Consider the following 24314-nt stretch of genomic DNA (forward strand, 5'->3'; position numbering starts at 1 on the left):
CGAATGCTTTAAACAGTACTTACTTGTTTGCTGATAAATGGTAGCGGTCGTTGAGTCTCCAGGGGTGTTGTAACCAACAACGATGAGTTTATAAGTTGTTGAAGGCTTGAGAAAAGAAAAACCCGCTTTTTCAGCGAAACTCTGCTCGTAAGAAGTATCATCGCCAACAAGATATGCATTTGAATATACGACGTTGCTAGTATTCCAGGCAAAGCTCAAACCAGAGCTTCCAGTCCAAGTTACTCGAAGGTTACTAATGACAGGTAGCTCAGCTAAAAGTATAAATATTTGTAGTTAAGTGTAGATGCATACAACTTATTACTTTTTGTCCCTTTTATATTTTTCAAACACACTACTATCCATAATGTCATTCTATCATTGAATGCAGGGTTGCCAGATAAAAAACGCAAAATAGTGCCAAAAACTCTCAAAAAAGCGCCAAACACAACAAAAAAGTGCCAAACCAAAAATGTTTGATGCCAAAAATACCGCCAAACCAATTTTACAGAAATAGCAATATAATGAGTATTATCATATATATATATTGCTAAATAGGTATTATAAACTGGTCCATACTTAAAATCTGGTCAGTAGAGAATTTATAATTATATCTACGCATAACCGTTTACCAGTGTACACCGTGCAGTTACAAAAATAGCAACTTTATTCTCCAGCACGGCCAGAACCAGAAAGTTCTAAAAGCACCACCTGGCGGTGTACATTTTAAATTAGTTTTACCAACAATTCTTTAAAAATCACTCTAAAACATCGTTTTTGCCCTGAACCCTGCATACGCACAAAATGCCGCCTTAAGGATTTTGTTTTCTCACAATTAAGCATTTTACTTGGCGATGATACTTTTTCCCTAACATGGCCAGTTTTGCCACAAACAATCAGTCTCCTTACAGCACAGACACTCACTTTTATAACATGATCTATTAACGACGTTTAACGACACAACAACAACAACAAGTTTGGTGATATTTTCACATAAAAGTTTCAAGACCAGTAACATCATTACTGCCATATTCAGTAGAATATATTTTATCTGAAGTAAAGTCATGTAACATTTTTGGCGATGCAACAAAGTCTTTACAACATTTACCAGACAGTATCAACTCCGCTCTGATTCTTACAATGGCATCAAGAAGGTACAACTGCATTCGATGTCTAGTTTTGGTTTTAATAGATGTTACAAGGGAAAAAATCCTCCCAACCACGGCGTTACTGACTGGCGACATTGTTGAACTTTTTAAACTAAATAAACTCGATGCTACTTGCCGGCGCTGACACGTTTTCTGGAACACAAACTTTATGATGTCAAACAAGCTCTGCCTTTAGCCCACAATTAATATTTTTTTCTTAATTGTTGCATTGATTTGTCAAAAAGGGCTTGTGTGACGTATACGGGAATTCAATGAAACAGAACCTACCCATTGTAATGGCGCAGCTAGCGGATTTAAGTCGTAATTTGTTGTATCAGAAGCGCAAACCTTTGCAAAAAAGCAAAAACGCCAAATAAAACAATTAGGTGCCAACCATTTCCACAAACCGCCAAATTTTACAAAAATATCCGCCAAACCGCCAGTTGCTATTTTTGGTGCCAACTACTTTCAAAAAACGCCAATTTTGAGGTATTTGGCGGCAAAACCGCCAAATTGGCAACCCTGATTGAATGTGTATGTTTTGTAAATAGTATGACACAATACCAGTATAGGCTTGAGTGTGGAACTTATAATACTTACTGAAGTTGAGACGAAAGTTTACAAAATATCCAAAGCAGTCAAAGGAATAAAAACAGGGAAAACCTCCGCAGTGCTCTGTTATAACAAGGGTTAACCAAGATAGTAAAACGAGCAATCAAAGTCGTCAATAAATTATATACTTACGTGTACAAGTGAAGCCATTACCAACATAGCACTCGTCGCATATACAAATAAAACCTGCATCTGTACTGTTGCAGTGAGAGTTTTCGCCACAATTATCACAATCAGTTGTATTAACTGGCGGAATAGCTGGATAAGTTGGAGAAGGAACTGAAATTTAGAAATACTGGAAATTTTAATGAAACAAAATTATAAAATAAGTAGGCAATATCGGTACAGTTAGTAGGTTACCGAACAACGTACATCGGTGAGTTGTTACCCGAGTCGGGTTCGGTCTTTAGTTTATATAAAACAAGGTGGATATATGTTAGACGTTAAGCTAAAATTTGTGCGGTGATTTTTCCTTTGTAAATCTAGATTTCAGGCCAAATTCGAACTCTAATTATAAAATAAATCGGGTTTGGGTCGTTTTGGGCTTGTTTGTTTGTTCAGGTCCCATTCTGGCCCGGTACACAAAATAGCCCCTTTAACTTGCTGTCTGACGGAATTTTAGAAAAATCCGCAATTCGCACTTAAAATGAATAAATATTTAATATCTTGTTGGATACGATAGACTGAAAAAATACACGTTTTATATACTTACGGGTTTTCGCAGTAAACATTTTTTCTACACTTGAATGAAAGTTCCGAGCAATTAATCTCATCGTGTGTTCGGTATTCGACTTCAGGTAAATAAAACCAACTTGGGTCGTACCGGAATATTCGTTTCCAGCACCAGGGATATGTGCAGACACAGAAAAGGCGTTGCTGGCAGTCCAGGCGATAAACAAACTATTGTGTGTTCGCCATAAGAGTTGGATGTCATGAATAACAGGTAAATCTGTCAACATTATAATGTTGATACTATAGTACCAAAACGTTTGATAGAAAAAGCTAAACTTTCCTATTTCATTTGCCCTATCCAACGAGTGTGTGTGCATGTGTGGTGTGGATAAAAATTTTTAATCGACTAACTAACATAAATAACTAACCATCGCTGGAACAGTTCGATCCTCGGCAGAAGCAAGTGTAACCGTTTACACCTTCCCTGCATCTTCCGATGTCACTGCAGGAATCGTTACAAAAACCTAAACAAAGTGTATGTCATAATATTTCTCACAGAATTACCATACGTGACAAAACAAGTTCCTGACTGAGAGAAATTCAAGCAAACCAAGAAAGAGATATATCTCATATATGAGCCATTTTTTTGGTTTTATACTGTTGTACACTATAGATCTTTTACGAAAGATTTTACGCAACGAGCAAACGTCTTAGATTGAATAGTTCTATCCAGTGATGCACCTAAAGTCCCCTTTCTGATCGATGTTATCAATCAAATCTTGTGTGGTTGATGTAAGTCAGGGGTGCACAACCTTTTCGCTACGACGGCCGCATCACAGATCCTTATTTCACCAAGGGCCGCCAATTGCCTGCTTGTTGTTGTTTTAAGTGTACTGCTAAGAGATTGCTTTATATCATTTATGTATATATATATATATATATATATATATATATATATATATATATTTACGATCTATTGGCGCCCAAAAAGTCCAGATTTATTTCTTACTTGATGCACAGATTCAGCTGCACAGTGTGAAGATTGGTCTTACTGTTATGACGAATACGGCCGCCAGTGCATACATTTTAATCAACATGTTCACGGCCGCACAAACTCGTCTTTCCAGTAGCATGCGGCCGTACGGCCGCGCGCCCCGATGTAAGTGTCACTTTCACAATACGTAAGCTTTACTAAAGTGATAATAATTCGCAGACAACATGGCTCGTATTTTTAGATGCAACAATTAGTTAATTTGTAATGTTTCATATTGGCAATATTGTCAATTGAGGCATAATTTCATACAAACAAAAAGTTTGGCTTTGGCCGATGTTTTCAAAAAATGAAACATTGGAAAACGGCATATCGGGTGAAATGTTTCGGCCAACCGAAATTTCGGTACAACACTAGTGCTATCTAAAAAAATCCTTTTCCTCTATCTTTTGAAAGTTTATCAAAAAAAGTGTGGAAAAATACCTCTGCAGTCGTAACCATCTCCAGCAAACCAGTCTTTACATTGACAGATATAACCCCCATAAGTGTTAATACAGTTTGCCTCAACGTGACAATTGTGGGTTCCCAACGAGCACTCGTCAACATCTGTAGGACAAAAAAGATAAAGTAAATAAATTTACAGCTGTAACAATTAGTCACAATTGGCCCATACCAAATATATTTAGCCAACAAAAAGCCAAAATTCTGATAAAAAACATTTGTTTGCGGGGCAACGGAAGGTTTTTGTCTGGTTATTGTCTTACAAAATACAATTTGTCAAATGTATAAAAACAAATTTATAAACAGAACACGGAGACAAAATCGTTGAAATGGAGATAAACAAAATAAATCGTGGACAAGATTACACCAAAAAAATGCTACTAACTACCTTGAATATTGATAACAATAAATTCTACCTTCACGGCTGCAACAAGTAAGCTTATAATTACGTACCTTGAGAAGTGGCAGGCGTCAAAATAGCAAGTAGTGTTACAAACAGACCAATCATCTTTCTAGCATTTAGTACTTGCAAAACTCTTGCAACTAAGGACGTCGTCAAAATTTCTATTGTTCATATAGCACTTAAAAGAAGGAAAAAAGCTTGATATGACAGCTGAATTGGACAACACTCAATTTCACGGTCAAAACCCAAGCGCAACTGCGTGTTGCAGTGAAGCGCTCAACTGAGGCATTGGGTCCTTTGATAAGGGAATTGTTTAGTTTTGCATTGTTTGCAATCCAACGTATTTCCACCGACAAATGAAACGACTGTTTTGCTCTGAAAGTTCAAACAGTACGAAAAGTTAATTTCGCTACAATGTGGTAACTTTTCCTACAACACGACGTCTGCAACACCCAACTGAATCTGTAAACCGTATTTTAAAAAAAATCCTGCACAAACCTGAATGTCACGTAATTGCACAACTTTTCGTTATATGTTTTCATGTCGTCATAAATGAAAGTGTGTTTAAATTAAAACTAATGAGGGATGTACCGAAGCTTTGTTTTGTAAAATTTATATTCGGTCGAATAGTTAAATAATATTGTACGCGACTTTAAAGTGCAAACGTGCTGTTTGCGTCTAATTACTACGTGCCAGATATCACATTCAAAGCATATAGTCAATCCACTGACAAAATATCATTGTCAGGCTAACGGGACGTCAAACAAACATCAACACCTGCAGAACTAAAATCACGCCACTGTTTAGTCGAAACTGATTGTGATTGTGGCAAAAGCGTAAAAACGTATGATCTCTCAATAATATATTGCATCACAAACTATTCCTTTCGAATCTAATTAGCCGATTCGGTTATTAAGTAGTTAAAATTGGTGACAACTAAATGTCAAGTACTTTTGAAATAGTGTCCAAAACTGATTGGTTAGCCTAACCTAAAGATCATCCATCTGCGGCACAAAACACGAATATCCCCACAGTTTATTCTGTTGCTAAAATCTACAACCTACAACACCCATTTTATTGCAACACAAAGGTGCCTAGTTTCATTCAATCCACGAGATACGACCATTTCCCTTCAGTTTACAACTGACACTTGTACAAGTTCCAAGTAGTGGGTAACTTGAAATAAAATCGGGCCTGAAATTACTATCAAGCCCTAGTTGCGGTAACAAAACGTGAGATGCTTTGTTTTTGAGATTTGGCCCACAATAAAGACAATGTTTTGTCAGAGCTTACCGGGTGCTCGAGGTTTTTGATTGAGTTTGAAAGGATTCTTGCTCCATTGACCGTAACACGACACTGAGGTATGTAGAGTCTGGAGATCAGCGGCAAGCATTCTGCAATGTACGATACCGCCTCATCGGTCACGTGATTTCCTCGTACGTAAAACTCCTCTATCTGTAAATGAGTTTTAATAACTTAGCACTAGTAGTAATGAAACAAAGTTAATCGCTATTATAATTGTGCTAAAGCAATTTAGCATTAGTCAAAGCATTCACAAACAAACACAAACCGGAATAGTCCTTCGTTTGATCGCCTGGCAGATCATTTGAAAACCGTTCGGGGAGATGTTGCATTTTCCCATGATAAGAATGTTTATGTTGTGGATTGCGTGGGCGATGGCTCTCGCTGTTTCGTCAGTGACCCGGTTTTCGGTCAAGTTTATTTCGGAAATCTAACAATAAAATTCATACTTTTTTAAAAAGTTTGATTGCTAAAATGGAAAAAAATATGCCAACAGTAACTATAGTACAAGCATATCAACCTGTTTAAAGGTGGCACCATTATTTGCACTGTATTACATGGTTTAAAACACACTTAAAGATAATTGTAGTCAATGGTAACGTAAACTGTTGTGGCACTGACTCCCATGAAAAAAGTGCGAAGGCCCCTTTTTGTTTCCCTCTAGCGATTTTGATTCCCCTTTTTGTTTCCCTCTAGCGAGTCAGCCTTGCGACTGCCTTCAAAATTGTAGTCATTGCATATTCATTCATCTGGTTTCGGTCGATGTACAGGGTCTTTAGGGAATGAAGACATTTGGCAAGGGCTGAAGAGGCTTCATCGGACACTGGGTTTCTGCTCAGCATGATGTGGTGTAACTGCAAACAAGTCATTGCTAATGTTATCAACTTGTAAAATGAAAAAAATGGATAGAAGTTTGCACAACCAAAAGTTTATTAAAGTAGTTAATCAGGACGTGCAAAGTATTGAGAAATTAAAAGTTTAAAGCGTGATGAGCATAAAAGTTAAAACTAGGACGAAAGATTACATAAGCAATTTTAAACTAAAACATCGAATTTCGTTGAACAGTATGAGCATCGACTTTCCGACAAACTGCACAGGATAACGAATATTAACCACCACCGGATGAAAACTTTTCTTAATACAAAACATCAGACTTGATACATCAGCGGGGTAAAGGCTGCCTTGAAGAACGACTTTATTCGGAAGATTTCCACCAACGCCCTGAGATTTACCGAGCTCAAAAAACCAAGTGCAAACTCGAATAAGGAACTTGAGTTTTTCTTGGGTGGTAACAGCGTTGTTTGTGACACTTTTCAAATTTTTCAGTGCGTAAGCTTGAAGCTGCTTAGTTTTCCAGGTCATTAGCCTCGTCATTTCAAGGCCCAGAGTTTGACGAATAATAGGAAATACTTCGGCGTTACAAAGTCCGTACATGCATTTAGCCACCACTTCCCATCTTCGCTTGTGTAAACGCCGAAGACATTTTTCAAAGTTCGCTTGTGTCGCAAAAAACAAAAGGTGAATAGCAGTGAAGAGCTCTTACCACACCAAATGGCTGAAGTAACTTTTTCTTCCCAATTGCAGCATCCTTACTCGGTTGACGGTCGACCACGTGGATAAAAACGACATGACACCCATGACTATTTATACCCATTCGTCTAAGGTCGACCTCTTCGAACATGTAGTTTCTTGTGCGGAAACCAGCGAATGCCAGCAATGCCAAACGAGCCAAATCTTCACTGTTTTCGTTTACGTTTACTGAAGTGGTGTAATTGTCCAACGCGGCTACAAGGATTTTTGTAAGGGTACTCAAGGTAATATTTCCCCACTGAGAGAGATTTCAGCAAAGGATTTTCAGGACCAGAATACAGAACACAGGAACGTAGCAGATTCCGTTTACGTGCGGGTTCTCGTTGAGGAACGACCTCACCTCTGGCCAATTCTGTCCACATATGTCGTTTCCCAGTTCATTTTGCGCTTTCTCGTCCAAACCTATTACTTGTAGCACAGTACGCGGCCTATGGTCGGAATGAAATGCGTTTCCGTCACGTGGCCTTGACGTCACCACCAGTTTTGCTTCAGGCAAGGAGCTGCCGCTGATGAGGTTTTTCAGTTGTGTACTGACTTTGTTTCGTGACAGTGGGTTACATTTGGCGGCTTGTTGTAGCATTTCCCTGCCTTTGGCCTCGTCAAGGCCGTCCAGGACAAGAAGGATGTTAGGATTATTTTTTAGACACGACCACAACTGAAAATCAGCCTCTTTTGAGTGGTCCCACTCGCACCCACATGAAGAAAGTAGAATCTCGAGCAGTGAGCTCATTGTATCGAAATCGATATCACGAAACCGGATGTAAAACAAAAACTCGCAATCCTGGAGTAAAGTCCCCTGAAGCACTAAACCCGTGAGCATCTTTGTCAAAACTGTTTTCCCGATACCAGCCTGACCAAGGATTAGTATTCTGTTAGCCCTCCTTTTGCTTATTTTTGTCTTACTGCTTCGTGAAGCGTTTTCAGCGTATCTAAATATTTCCTCGAGAGCTATGTTTCCGTTTGGTGCACTGAAAACATAGTCAAACTCGTCTCGGTGACAGTAATGTCCCATTTCGTTGAGTTGCTGTAGCGTTTGGCCGTTGTATGCAAAAACTTGGAGATTTACAGCAAAAGAAACCTTTACATCGTCCAAAGAAGGGCCGATTTCAGCGCATAACTCCCTGGCATTTTCTTTTAAACGCCTTTTAAGATCATCAACTGCAAAATGTTATAAAGGAAACTTGTCACTCTGCTTATTTTTTGTAAAGTAGGTAGCCAGGTGGTAAATATAAGACTGTATTAGAAACATAATAAAAGAAGTGCCCATTAAATGGTCCGCGTAACTTAAGATATTGTAAAAGTGTGTTAAATACGCAATGGTTTGCAGACCAGTTTCGCATTGAGGATTAGTGTTTATGGAAAGCGCAGTTTGTGACACCAAAAGATTTTTGTGGTCACGAAACTGATAACGGAGAGAGATTTACGAATCAACCATATGGGGTGTCTGGTTTCTATTTCTACCGCATCTGTCGTTGATGAAGACTGTATGTTTCACGTGAAAACGTATAGCAATGAAGATAAAGTTCTCTTGAATCTGTGCAGCCTAAATTACTTTGATCAATATTCCGCGTTCGTTCTAAAAATTCCGAGTTTAAATAAGTTGCTAAGTGGGACCAGAACGTCGTAACTTATCTTGCATATTAACATATTTGGCCTCTGCTAATGTAAGATTACCTTTGCATGCCATGTCCAAACTTTTGGATTCCTCATAGTGTATTTGCGCGATAACATCGCCGAAATAGTAATTGTTTGTGCCACTGGAACAAGGCTGTGGCGTATCCTCGTTAGCCTGTGGAATAAAACATAATTCGTTTCAACAAAAAGTCGGTCCGAAATTCTTTGACGCATTTTCCTATCGCTGTGTTTCTTATCCCGAATCCGCTGAAATCTGTGAAAATCTTTGTCAGTCCGCAGTCGAGTCGAAAAAAGGTAAAAAAGGCGGCCAGCATATAACAGTACTTCAAATTCGGACAACTATTTATAGCGATGAATTGATTTTCAATGTTTTGTGCTGACAAATTTAAAGCATGTGGTCAATGTTTTGTGCTGACTACAACTTACTTCGACAGAAGAGGCTGCTTCGGGTTCTTCGGGACGCATTGCACTCATCGCTCTTTAAAAAAAATAAACATAACATTTTTAAATTCGTATCTGTATTATTGTGCACAAAATAAATTTGCCTACCGATTAAGATTGAATGCCCAAATTTTTATGTAGTTTGTAAGTGTTGTGGAATGCAACCGCGCTATTCCCGAGCACGCGGCTCGAGGCATTCTTGTGTTATTTTAATTGCTATGCGTTGTGTGTGTGTACGCGCTTGATTTGTGCCTACTGCAGGAATGTAATTGGTGCGTTTGCAATTACTTCGTGAGCCTATAAAAGGCTGTTCACTTACTACGTTACTATTCTATTTTACTGATTTCGATTGAATACAACCTAAGTTACAACAAGCAAACTGTGCTTATTTGGACTCTGTAAAGAAGCAAGGCGCAAACGTGATTGAAAACACAACAGAGTTTTTGGCGACGAGGATGGGATCGGTCAACTGAAAGACTTGTTTCAATCTCAACGTTTGTGTCAATATGGAGAAGTTATTGGAGACGATGCAGAAGCAGATGCAACAGCAACAAAGAAGTCATGAAGAGCAACAACGACGTCATGAAGAGCAACAACGACGTCATGAAGAGTAACAACGACAGCATAAAGAGCAAATGAATCTTATCCTGTCTGTGTTGGAAAAGTCTTCTGGTCCCGCCGTTGCCAATTCTAATGTTGCTGCACCTAGCTTTAACCCCTTTGATTCTACGACAGAATTGTGGGACGACTACTGGTCTCGCTTCTCAACATTTGTGAAGGCTCATGCAATATCCGAAAAGAGGGTTGCCCAAGTGTTTTTGACGAACCAAACCACTACAACTTACAAGCTGCTGTCCAATTTAGCAGGACAAAGTTCGCCAGCAAAAGACGTCAACGATCTAACAATGACGGAGATTGAAGGCTTCATGAAAGATCAATTTGATCCCAAGCGTTTTATTATTCGCGAAAGGTTTCGGTTTTGGAGCAACATGCAGCGAAAGCCAGGTGAAACGGTGCAGGAATTAGCCGCCCGTATTCGTCACGATGCTGCTACATGCGATTTCACCTCTATCAAAGATCCGTTGGATGAAGCTTTACGAACCAGGTTCATCTGTTCAATATCTAATGAAGCGGTGTTGAAGGCCATGTTCAAACTCAAGTCAGATGAACTTACTTTCTCTCGTGCGATTGAGGTTGCCATGCAGACGGAGGATGCGGCGCAAGTTGCCAAGGAAACCGTCTGTGGGACGAGCGGTTCTGTGCGTAAGGTGCGCGGATCCAAGAAGCAGTCTACAAAATCCGCACCGAGTGTGAAGCCCAAAGAAGCTGCCCGATGTTATCGCTGTGGGAAAACTGGTCATTTTGCGCCGGTTTGCCGTCACAAGAATGCGACGTGTCGATATTGCAATCGCATAGGTCATACTGAAGATGCTTGCCGTAAGAAGAAGTCCGATGTGGTCAATTCGATGACGAATGTTCATTTTCTGAAGTCAATTTCCACTCATTCCCCACTACACAAGTTGGAGGTTGTGGTGTCACTTTTTGGCAAATTTTGCGAGTTTGAGCTGGATACAGCAACCAGTGGAAATTTCTTGTCTGTCAACGATTGGAAGAGAATCGGGTCGCCTAAGCTTCGGGCTCCTGATCGACGTTTTAATTCTGCGACAGAGCACCCAGTGCCTTTGTTGGGTATGTTTACGACGCCAACTACGTATGGTGGTCGAGTCTTTGATCAAGATTTCTTTGTCACGAAAGTTCCGCGCTTAAATTTGCTTGGTCGCAGTGCCATTTGTTCTTTGGAGATTTCGGTTGACGACATACTGCATCATTCATCTCCCAAAGATTGTGTTAATTCCGTTGTTACGTCAGACGAGCAACGCTATCTGACTTTACAAGATGCTTGCCGAAGTCTTTGCAACGAGTTTAAAGACATTTTCAAACCTGAACTTGGTTGCTTGAAAGGTTTAGAGCTTGAAGTGAAGTTTCAAGCGGAGGCTAAGCCGGTTTTCTTTAAGCACCTTTCTGTGCCATTTGTGCTACAAGAAGACGTTGCCCGTGAATATGATGCAGGAATTGCCCGAGGAATCTGGACTCCAGTGAAGTTCAACGACTGGGGTACACCGGTGGTTCCCGTTCGAAAAGCACCGTTGTCAACTCACAACAGGCCACGACTAAGACTTTGCGGGGATTATTCAGCCACGGTAAATCCCCAATTGGCACTCCATCGACATCCACTACCTCTTCCAGATACTTTGATGCAGAAGCTTCGAGGAGGATTTGGTTTCACGATCTTGCTGATGCGTACAACCAAATACGTCTAGGTCCCGAAATCCGGAAAAGGTTGGCTTTGAGCACTCACCGAGGTGTCTTGCTGCAAAATGTATTACCGTTTGGCATCACCTCGGCTCCGGGATACTTTCAACAGATTATGGACGAACTGACGCAAGATCTCCCAGGAGTGGCTGTATATCTCGATGATTTACTTGTCATCGGTTCATCGGCAAAAGATCACTTAAACAATCTTCGTCGATTGCTTCAACGTTTAAGTGAGAAGGGGCTTCGCTGTCGTTTCGAGAAATGCAAGTTTGCACAACCCACAGTTGAATACTTGGGTCATTTACTTCATAAAGACGGCATCAGGAAAGCTTCTAAACTCGATGCTGTGCTCAATATGCCTGCACCGAAAGACGTATCGGCGCTACGTTCGTTCCTAGGGTCGGTTCAATTTTATAGCAAATTTTTGCCACCAAGTTTTTCTTCCATTGCTGAACCTCTGTATCGTCTGACTCGAGACAAAGTTCTTTGGAGTTGGAATAACGAAGAATCAAAAGCTTTCCGTCAATTGAAGATATTGCTGTCTACTGACAATGTCTTAACTTACTTTGATCCCTCTCTTCCTATTGGGATATCTTGTGATGCGTCCAATGTTGGCATTGGTGCCGTACTTTTTCATCGCTATTCGGACGGAAGCGAGAGGCCAATTGCCAATGTCTCAAAGTTACTCTCCTCCAGTCAGCGCAACTACAGCCAAATCCAAAAAGAGGCTCTTTCAATTATCTTTGCACTGAAGAAGTTTTACCAGTATCTTTTTGGTCGTGAATTCATTCTTGTCACCGACCACAAGCTATTGTTGGCACTTTTTGGTCCTACCAAGCCAACACCTCCACTTGCGGCAAATCGGTTAGCACGATGGGCGCTTTTCCTTGGTCAGTTTAAATACAAAATCGAGTACAGGAAGACCGCCAGTCACCAGAACGCCGATGCACTCAGCCGCTTACCAGAAGGGAAGATGTCTATTTTGACAAAGAGGAAACTACAGATGATGTTGACACTGTTTGCACCATCACTACGCTAAGTCGTCAAGTCCAGCCCACAGACTCCAACACCATGAAGAAGGAATCCGGAAAAGATGATGTTCTTTCCCGAGTCATGCGTTTTGTCCAACACGGTTGGCCAACAACTCTTTCCTCGAGTGATCCAGCTGCAAAGTTTCGCAGGTCTGCTGATTTATTGACAGTTTCTCATGGTTGTCTGTTCTATGGAACTCGATTAGTTATTCCGCAAAAGCTACGACAACACGTGCTACAACTGCTACACCAAGGTCACTTTGGCATTCAAAGGATGTAGCAGTTGGCTAGGTCTGCAGTGTACTGGCCGAACATTGATGACGATATTCTGAATCTTTGCCGAAAATGTTCCATATGCGGAGAACAGCAAAACCTTCCTACTAAACCTTCTGTCCATCCATGGATGATTCCTGAAAAACCATGGAGTCGTGTTCACATTGACCATGCTGTAAACTTCTTGGGGAGCAATTGGTTGCTCATGATCGACGCTTATTCTAAGTACCCGTGCATTCATGCTACTTCATTGATGACTTCCAAGGCGACCATGAACTTGCTCGAAGAAGACTTCGCACATTTTGGTTATCCACACACTATTGTCTCGGATAACGCGCAGGCTTTCGTTTCTGCCGAGTTCCAGGATTTCTGCCGGCAGAGGGGTATTGTTCATCTAACGGGTGCGCCTTATCACCTGTCCACAAATGGCGCCGCCGAACGGGTAGTTCAAACGTTCAAAAAGGCAATGAAGAAGTCAGAGAAATCCCCGAAAGAAGCTTTACAGGAGTTTCTTCTTCAGTACCGAAAACCCCCAAATTCTAGCGGTTTCTCCCCGAGCGAGCTGCTCAACGCTCGACAAATTCGATCGCTCATTGACACGATGGTACCATCACCTACACATGTCTTGCAACGCCAGCAACAAAATGCCGTGTCGAAGAACAACAAACCAGTGCGTATCAGTTTCCGAAATGGTGATCCATGTTACGCGCAATATTTTGGATCTAGACACGAAAAGATGGGTTCCTGCCACTATTGTTAAATGCTGTGGGAGTGGGAGTAGAACATTTAACGTGAGAGTATTTCCTCGTGGTCCAATCTGGAGACGTCACCTTGACCAACTTCGCCCCAGATACCCTAATGAAGACGATGACCCGGGTGAGCCTGAACTCTCATTTCCGTCAGAGCATATTCCGCTGGTCCCGTCCACTGATATACCAGCATCATCCTCATCTACTCCTCCCGATTCCCCGAGTTTTGGTCCCGACAATCCCGTCGCTCGAAGAGACAACGTCTACAGCCGAGGAGGTTCGGCTACGATGTTCAGGGTGAACAATAATTTAAAAGGGGAGGTGTTGTGGAACGCAACCGCGCTATTCCCGAGCATGCGGCTCGAGGCATTCTTGTGTTATTTTAATTGCTATGCGTTGTGTGTGTGTACGCGCTTGATTTGTGCCTACTGCAGGAATGTAATTGGTGCGTTTGCAATTACTTCGTGAGCCTATAAAAGGCTGTTCACTTACTACGTTACTATTCTATTTTACTGATTTCGATTGAATACAACCTAAGTTACAACAAGCAAACTGTGCTTATTTGGACTCTGTAAAGAAGCAAGGCGCAAACGTGATTGAAAACACAACAGTAAGAAAGTTGATCGTTAGAAGTACAGCAATTATAATAATCTCACTAATTTCTAAATTGTAAGTTACTAATGTTTTTACATTGTTTTTACAAACAGTGATGTGGAATGACGGAGTGAGTAAAGTACATTTAAATTTAAATTTACATTTGTTGATTTGTATCTGAAAACTGAAACTGTTTTACTGTACGATGGAATAACTGGTAAACACTATTTTACCAAAATTAACTTTGACGACGACATAACCTGCTTTGATGCTCTGCTGTTGCTTGATTGTTAAGCAAAATAACTCTTTAAATGCTTTGAATAGTTTTTAAAAGTGTTCGATAATATATTGGAACATACGTTTAGCCAAAATCTAATCATGAAGCACAGGCGCTTTCTTCCCATTGCGTGGATTTAAAAAACGATAAAGTTATCAGACCTGCCTTCTCACAGACTTGGACAACTAGATTTTTTTCGGTTTTTCAAATTAGATTAGAATTAAAATTAGAGCATCCCCTTTTTTGCAAATTAGATTAGAATTAGAATTAGAACTTTCTCAAAATCTAGAAATTAAACTAGAATTCAAACTAGAATTAGATTTAAGCCAACAAACTTTAGTTTGTTTCAAATTTGAACTTGTAGATTTGCACATTTAAAACAATACGATTCGGTGCATATAAAACGTGTTAAAACGGAGCTGAGTGCCAAATTTCACTGATAAACGTGTTTCAGTGATGCAGTTTGGTCTTGTTAATTGCATGGTTTTGTATACCTATTTCTCGCAAAAAATGGGCTTCCATTTGTGTTAAAAATAGAGATTCAAAATTCTCTACCGCAATGTTTTTCAGCTTCATAGCAACAACAGAAAATACACACTTAATTGGCCCTTTTTAATTTGGAACTTGATATTCAGGGAAGCCGTTCATTACAATTGGCCGTATGCGGTGTACCGGTTTCACCATCCTTTATTGGGGCCTGATCGCAACGATCCTTTTGTACTGTTACAGAACACGCTGTAGCTTTACATGTTCAACTTGTGTTGTCGCTCGCTGAACCTGGTACAAATATAGAAATCACATTCTATAGTCAATGGTGGCGATAAAAGACCTTGGACTTTGGACTGAACCCGCAGACGTTCAGCAACTTTCAACTTAATTGCTTCAAATTTCACCAGTTTCCGTTTCGTTTTAATAAACAATACCTTCGGTATGTGCTGCGCTATTGTGCGAGATTGACTAAGAGCGTTTACAACTCATCGTACTAAAGTTGTTTCTTCTGAACCAAGGAGCAAACTGCCACAAAAAGAACTGAAACCAATCCATATACGTTTTATTTTTACGCCGTGCGTGAGAAGACATTAAGGCATTGTAAAAAGTATAAATATTTGATTACAAAATGTCGAAAGGGTGTGATTCCACGCCTACGTGGTCCATGTTTTATGCTTCGTTGTGTATTTTACTGACATTCGAACAATCGTAGTTCGAAATATATGGCTTAAATATGCATAATATTTTTTGTTGTATTAAAGCACGATTGGTATATCGCCGCGATATTTATCGAGGATAAGTTATGGTACATTTTTAATTCTTGAATTTGTTGACAAACTCCATAAAATAAGTCTCTTAAGTTTTTCAACGAAGATTCACTTTTTAAGATTTCCAGGTTAATGGAAGAGGGTCAAGCTCATCGAAACGCACATTCAAATTTATGAAAACCCACAAATATTAAGGTTGATGCATTTAAAACTGTGATTAGGGTTTCTATTTTAAGTATAGCGCGTGTTTTAGTATTTTAGACATTCGTCGGTAGGTTAATAGGTAACACAATCAGAATAGGCTATTTATACAATTGTTGCTTGTCAAAAAATCTGGTCAAGCCCAATGAATGTTTTACGGTCCACAAGGGCGGTAACAATCCTGCCACTTTTGAAATTCGTTTTTCCACTCGTTGTATGCCTCACGGTATTCTCTGCATTACATAAACGTTCTATTATTCCACACAGATAGTTACACCATACATTGAAAATAGTACTTAATTAGGTCTATAACACACTTTCGGTCAAACAAATCATATGTAAGCGCTGCATTGCTTCTGCAAATTAACCTACCTTTTTGAAGGATTATTTGCACAATCTCCAGGGCCAGTTGTCGATGTTGGATTAGGGGTTGTAATAGGTCTGTCGGTTGTTGGCAAAACCGTTTGGGCAGTGGTAGATGCGGAAGTACCTATAGGTTAAACGTAAAATGCAAGTTTAATTAGATCAAAACCATACATCAGTAAAAACCAAGTTTGAAACCATCCGTCTTTATGTGCTTTTTACAACTTTCGTATAGTCGTAAAAAAATATTTTTACCTAATAATTATACATGACAATTTGACATCAGAACACATTGTTACCTGTGAAAAACGTGTAATTAAAGGAATAGCTGGAGAACCCATATTCCGGTTTAAATGTAACTGTGTAAACGGTGTCAGACTTTAAACTGCCAAAAGTTGCCTCCTTGTCACGGTAGTGAGAATATCTTGCCACAATTTCTTCCGTGAAATTAGGAAAAATCCTTTGCCGATCTCCTTCATATAATTCCAGGACGTATGCATAATCGACATACGATGGAACCACTTTCTTCCACGTGAGAGTGACATAATCTGATCCTTGTATTTCGTTTGTTACGACTAGCGCTGGGTCAGCTGCAGGAGAGATATATAAACAGGGTTGCCATACTGTCCTTGTTTTTAAGATTTGCCTTTATTTTGAAGGGCTATGTCTTAGAAAAAAATACTGTCCTTATTTCTAAAAAATGTCCTAGTTGGGTCCTTATTTCGTCTTATTTTTAACAATTTAGGTCCAATCACTGCTACAAGTACAAGTAAACCAGCTGAGCTGTCGTGAAGCACAAAGTATTTTCTATGAACAGGAAGTTGCTTTTTATGAACAAGAAGTTGCTGGATTTCTGGCCAAAATGTGACTGGAGATGTGTCTTGGCTAGTTTAAGTGGACAGAATTGTTCAAAATTTGGTTTTCTATGGTATAAAAATTTAATTTTTCGGTTTCCCTTAGTTTAGGGTCCTTGTCAACAGCAACCCTGTACATAACTATTTTAATCAACTCTTTGTTGATCAGGTATTACCAAACTGTTTCGGCAAAACATTTTGACGTACCTTTACAATTGTCACCATAACAGTAACACGAGGTTCCGTATTTGTTTTGACTACATGAACCTCCTACACCACACACAGAAATGGTTGAAGTTTCACATAGACCTGGAATAACAAAAAGCTTAAAACTACTATATGTTGCAAACACATCGCAGTACTGAGATCTTACCAACACAAATAGTTCCATTGCCAAAATAACCCAAGTTACAGGAGCAAGTAAAGGTTCCTTGTTTGTTGGTGCATGCTGCTTTTTCGTGGCAATTATGAATGCCGAGGGAACATTCGTCAATGTCTAAAATGATACATATTTTGTAGCAAGTTAAACAGTCTCCGAGCATTGGTAACATGAAAAAATATACAATTTTTTAACATAAAATCAAACAAATATTTTGTATTCAGCAAATATTGTGATATCATGCACTGCATGGGCTTTAAACTGTTGCGTAATTGTATCTTCATGACAACTCTCTTGTACGTATTAATAGTTGATATTGTTTGTGACGTTTGGGAATGTTACCAAATTTCGATAAACTTTTCTGTTTTACAAACTAAGAATGTAATTATGCATGTTCGTATTGGTCGCAAGAAATCACAATTCTTTTAAGAAGATTTTGGTCGCGACAACTAAAAACGGTTGTGCAGAATTGCCTTAAGCCGCTTCCTTCAAGAAGTTATTGGCAAAGTGCACTTGCCCAAAGCATTTTTATCGGTTTTATATGCTTAATTGTAAAAAAATCGGTCAAAGAGATCTGAAAACTCAAAATGGGCGAGTAAACAAAATGTAGGAATTACCGAGGCAGTCAGAACCAATAAGTTGAAAACCAGCTCCGCAAACATCACTAGTTGTCGCTGGAGAGTTAGTAGGTTCAGCCACAAATGGCCCTGCAAAAAAACACAGATAGGACGTTAACTATAGTTTTTTATGACAATAGTCACAAAAAGATTCAAACTTAAAAAGTTTGCTTCAAATATTACTTTAAGTATCATTGTCCCATTGTCCTCTAATTGTAACTTACTTGTTTGAGCATAAATGGTAGCGGATGACGTGTTTCCTATGGTATTGTGACCCACGACGATAAGTTTATAAGCAGTTGAAGGCTTTAGAAAAGAAAATCCCGCTTTTCCTGCTATGTGCTGCTCGTAGGAAGTATCATCACCAACAAGAAACGCATTGGAAAATACGACGTTTGCTGGGTCCCAAGCAAAGCTCAAACCAGAGCTCCCAGTCCAAGTTACCCGAAGGTTGCTAATGACTGGTTGTTCAACTAAAATTGCAAATATGTGATATATTTCATATGCTTATATGATATATTTCAGATTTGAATACCACCAAATGCTTTGTACAAACAGATGCTGAACCAGAGCTAAAGAAAATCAGATTAATTGTAAATTTCTTTTTTTACTTTATTTTTAGATTGCATTTCGTTACCGTTCAGATAACGAAATGCAGTTTCGTTTGTACCTTAGTAAAACAAGAATAAAAAGTGTTTTCTTATTCAAAGAGTTAGATCTATACAGATTGTTTTTAAAATAACTCACCAATGTTAAGATCTAAATAGGCATGATCCGCGTAACAGACACCCCTACCAAAACAGGGGTAGTCACCGCAATGACCTGTAAAATGCAACCAGTTGAAACCAAATCTGCTCATGCCTAAAAAGTGTTCATATGCTTACGTGTGCAGGTAATACCATCGCCTACAAAGCATACGTCGCATTTGCAGATGACACCGCCCTCTGTACTATTGCACGTTGCGTTGTCGCCACAACTGCCACAATCAGTTGTATTTGCCGGCGGAATAGCTGGATAGGTTGGAGCAGGAACTAAAATATACGGTTTTATGTGGTAAAATTATGGCACAAAATTTAGGTTTAAACAGTTATTTAGGTTAAAATTAAAAAAAAATAGTTTTAGGTTTAAACAGTAGGTTTAAACATGTACATTTCTAAAATCGTAAAATCGTAAAAAAAACAGCTACAGGTAAAAAATGCAAATTTTGGCTAAATTCGCCATACCGAAAGCACGAGAAATACCAGGGTTAAATTGCTGACCACAGAGTTACACTAGTTTAGTCCACGCACGGCTTCTCTAACAACTGAAAGTTTAGTTTGTTTCTACTATTATCTACAAAGATGTCGACAAACACCCTCGATTTCGTTCATCATTCCAAACAAGAACCTTTTTACCCAAAAGTAATGGAGGTATAGTAACAAAGTGTAACATATGATACTTCTTCTGAACTTACGAGTTCTGGCAGTAAAATTCTTTACCGCAGACAAGGGGAAATTGCTGGCTTTCAATACCATCACATATTCGGTGTCCGGCTGGAGGTAAATGTAAGCAACCTGTGTTTTGCCGTCAAAACCGTATTCCACATTTGGAATTGATGAGTAAATAAATGCCGCGTTGCTGACAGTCCAGCCGAAGAACAAACTATTGTGTGTTCTCCATAGCAGTTGAATGTCATGAATTACTGGGACATCTGAAACCATAAAGACAAACGTGTATACTTCACATTGTTTCCTCCAAATGCCTCTACTTAAATTTTGTTTTAGGTACGACATACGATACACACTATCATTAGCGAATCTTACAAATATTAGTAATTTTCTATTTGAATTAGTTATCTTTTGCGATTTTATAGAAAGAACAGTCATTTAGAATAATTTCTTAAAAGCAAAGAAAGGGAACAATGCAAATTTATTTCTAATTAAATTTAAAAATTTTACCCTTGACCCGCAGTTCTTATAAGCCATTTCTCGCGGTCCGCAGCGTTATTAGGACATCGTTATTAGGGAAATTTTAAAACAATTATTCATATCTTGGCAAATATAAACCAAAGGTGAAATGCAAAGGGCAAAAAATAAAATCAGCTTGGAGGCAATTAAAAAAGATAAGACTTGATGAAAATTGCGGACAAAAACATTTACTTGTACCTGATTCAGTATGAAAGAAATGCTTTTGCAGCAGACGTAACTATTTAAAGAATACCCGATTGGCTTACTTCAACAGGTGGAGCTAGCATTTTTAGAGAAATATTCTTTCAAATATTCTTTAGGTTCTTATGTCAGCAGATCTTTTTCCAAGTTGGTTACTGGAGTTGAACAATATTAACGACGCATATTGTCGACAATAGATTTTATCCCCATGAGAATTTTGGCTCTTTTATTTTGGTCGTTTCGGATCTGAAACGAAACTTTATTTAAAGCCTATTTGATCAAGATATACCTAAAAATTAATACAAATCCTGAGAGCTATTTGTGCTGTAAAATTAAATTTTTAAGTGTGCCTAATGACAGAAACAAGATTAGTTGTATCAGCGCAATTCTACACCAATTTCATTTCAACTTAAATAACCCGCCCAAACCGACTGCAACCGGCTCATACCCATCGGGAAATCTTAGGCCTCAGTTACATTTGTATGCTTTAATTCTATGGTGTGAACTGGCTTTGGTTCCATTGTTCCACAAAAAAGAGCAACAAAATGGTAGATGATATCAGAGTATGTTCATGAAAACGCAAATAGGCCTATACGTATCTTAATAAAATGAGCCTTGTTTATATACGGATATTTTCGACTTCAGAGCCGTGTCCCACTTTTCATAGTGATATTGATGATTGCCGATTTTGCAGAAGCAAAGCTTAGAAAACTGTTTGAGTTTAGGTTTATTTAAAGCAACAATGAACTGAAGCTTGCAGATAGATTTTTAGTCACGCAATGACATTACTTTTCCACATGAAAGACTATCGCAGCATTGTTCGACTTTTGATACCGACCAGTGTTTTTCGGATTTGTCTTTGCTTTTTTGTTTACACCAATCAAGGTAAGACTGTGGCTAAAATGCCTAAAAATAAGACATAAAATTTTGCAGAAACACTATTTCCTGGTTTCCAAACGATACAACCTGTGGTATGTGCTAAACTTTTGGGTGATCTTGGATATCAACGTACTTTTACAAACCATCGTCCTGAAGTGGTTTCTCCATAAAACAAGGAATAAAGGACAACAAGAATTCAAAGCAGAAATCAATTTGTTTTAATTTTTTACACCATACTTGAAAAGAAATGAATGCATCGGTTTGAGTAAGTATAAATGTTTAATTACAAAACATTTTATAGACATTGGTTCATTTCACGCATAAAATGTATGGCATACCAGAGTTGCAAGTCGGACCGGGCTTTTCGGGTCGGGTTCGGGCTCGGGCCGGGTTCGGGCTTAGGTATTTGTCAGAAAACGGGCTCAAAACTGACTTTACGTTCCGTTTCCGCGTTTTTTAAGTAACAGTTCTCTGGCTTTGACCTAATGCCCACCCTCCTCTAAAACGTATTGTTTACCCCATTGTCTGCTATTGTTCATTGTGTTTGTTGTCTTTTACTTTGCTGCAAGGCTTTCGTGGATAGGCCTGTCAATCAAAATTTCGGGCCTAAACGGGCTTCTCAAAAACGTTTTGGGTTCGGGTCGGGCTTCGGGCTTGTACTTTCGGGTTCGGGCCGGGTTCGGGCTCAGATTTCGGGCCCGCTTGCAACTCTGTGACATACAAACAATCGTAGTTCAAAGTGTGGACCATACACAAATTTTCTTGCAGTTTTTTACCACGATTAGTATCACAGCAATATTTATAGCGACTAAGTTATGCCCACATTTATAGTTGATTAGTTTGTTTCAAAAAGGAACAGGCAAAAACATCTCACTACCATTTGACCGACCCCCTAAAATTGGTCTCCAAAGTTTTTAAATGAAGAAAATTTTCCGTACACTTTTCGGTTAAAGCATTTGAAAGTGTGATTGGGGTTTCTATTTCAAGAGGGCTATAGACAGCGAATATACGTTATTTACACAATTGTTGCTTGTCACAAAATCTCGCCAAGCGCCAAAAATGTTTTATGGTCCACAAGGACGGTAACAATCTTGCCACTTTTGAAATTCGTTTTTCCACTCGTTGTATGCCTCACGGTATTCCCTGCATTACATAAACATGATTATCCTACACCAATTGAAACACCATACTAAAAAACAAATATTCGGTCAAACAAATAAGGTAGAGCTAATCACACAAGAATTCACAGACATGCCTGTTAATTTCCGAAAAGTGACGCAACGGAGCATAGGCTTTTACTGTGATAATAATTGCTGACTCAGCAAATTGCTGAGCGATTATTGCCATAGTAAAAGCCTATGCTCCGTTGCGCCACCTTTTGGAAATTAACAGGCCTGTTTGTGAGTTCTTGTGTTAGTAGATTTTACAACAAATAATGCAAAACCGCTGTATAGCTTCTGGCTAATATGCAACCAACAATTTAAATAAAGCTCGTATAGTCCCAAACGTTTGACCAAGTAGATCCAGAAGAATAAAACAAGGGCTGCAAACCTACCCCTTTGAAGGATTTTGTTCACAGTCTCGTGGGCCAGTTGTCGATGTTGGGTTAGGGGTTGTAAAGGGTCTGTCGGTCGTTGGCAAAACAGTTTGGGCAGTGGTAGATGTACCTAGATTAAACGTAAAATGCAAGTCTAACCAGCTCAAAACAATACGTCAGTAAAAAAGGCCATTATAATCTACAGTTGCAAGTCGGGCACGGCTTTTCGGGTCGGGTTTGGTCCGGCAAATTGTTAGGATCTATTAAACCAGCTGAATTCGGGTCTGACTTTACATTCAAAAAAACATTTGTGTCACAATTTCACGTTGGTAAATCAAACTTTAGGACAAATTCGATCTTATACCTTTGTATTCGTGTCGAGTTGGGCTTTTTGTTCCCTAGTGCAAGCCTTGTATAGTCGTAAAAAATATTTTTACCCAACAATTCCACATGACAATATGATATCAAAACGCAGTGTTACCTGTGAAAAAAGTGTAACTAGCTGAATAGTTTGTGGGAGCATATTCCGGTTTGAATGTAAGGGTGTAAACAGTATCAGACTTCAAACTGCCGAACGTTGCTTCCTTGTCATGGTAGCGAGAATATATTGCTACAAGTTGATCTCTTTCGTATAATTCCAGGATGTATGTATAATCAACATAAGATGGAATCACTTTCTTCCAGGCAATAGTGATATAATCTGGTCCTCTTATTTCGTTTGTTACGACCAACGCAGGATCACCTTCAATGGAGATATATGACTATAAAGTCACCAATTCATACGCTTTGTTGATCATGTATTGCTACAAAGCGTTTCCGTAAAGCATTTAATGGAGAGTACCTGGACAAACCCCGTACAAACAGTAACACGAGGTTCCGTATTTGTTTTGATCGCAGTAGCCTCCTACACCACATAAAGAATATGTGGAGGTTTCACATAGACCTGCAATAAGTAAAGACAAAAATATTAACATGTTGTTAAACATTTCGCACTGCTTAAGATCTCACCAACACAAATAGTTCCATTGCCAAAATAACCAAAATTGCATGAGCAAGTAAAGGTTCCTCGTTTGTTGGTGCATACTGCCCTTTCGTGACAATTATGAATGCCGAGTGAACATTCGTCAATATCTGAAATTAAACACGTTTTATTTGAAATAAAACCATCGTCTGTGCATATTGAAATAGGAAAGAAGCAAAATATTGTTTGCAACAAAAACAATGATTCAAGTAGTTTTTAATGGTATCATGTACACTTTATAAGTTAATTTTTCTGGACTTGCGACGCACCAGCAAATAAAAGGAAATGAGGAAAAACAAATAAAAGGTAATGAGGAAAACCAAGATTAATGCCCGCCAAGCGACGCCCCAGACACGCGCTGATCACGCACGTGCTGCATGGGCTGCATTTTCGATCAAAAACGTAATTTAACGTCAATACACACGCTACGCAAAACGTCTTTGGACGTACATATACGTCAACCGCACTGAAAGTGTTAACCTACGTTTTATGAGATAACCTAAGTTCAGCCATGAAACGGAACTATTC

The 24314-nt window shown here is 39.1% G+C and overlaps 1 pseudogene; it reads right to left on the reverse strand.

The window, feature by feature from the left end:
- Nucleotides 1-5313: 5313 nt before the first annotated feature.
- LOC145223598 (NACHT, LRR and PYD domains-containing protein 14-like) lies at nt 5314-9325 on the reverse strand (annotated as a pseudogene).
- Between the last annotated feature and the right edge of the window lie 14989 nt (nt 9326-24314).

The sequence above is a fragment of the Phallusia mammillata genome, chromosome 4 (genome assembly GCF_965637545.1).
Source record: "Phallusia mammillata chromosome 4, kaPhaMamm4.hap1.1, whole genome shotgun sequence".
NCBI classification, from domain to species: Eukaryota; Metazoa; Chordata; class Ascidiacea; order Phlebobranchia; family Ascidiidae; genus Phallusia; species Phallusia mammillata.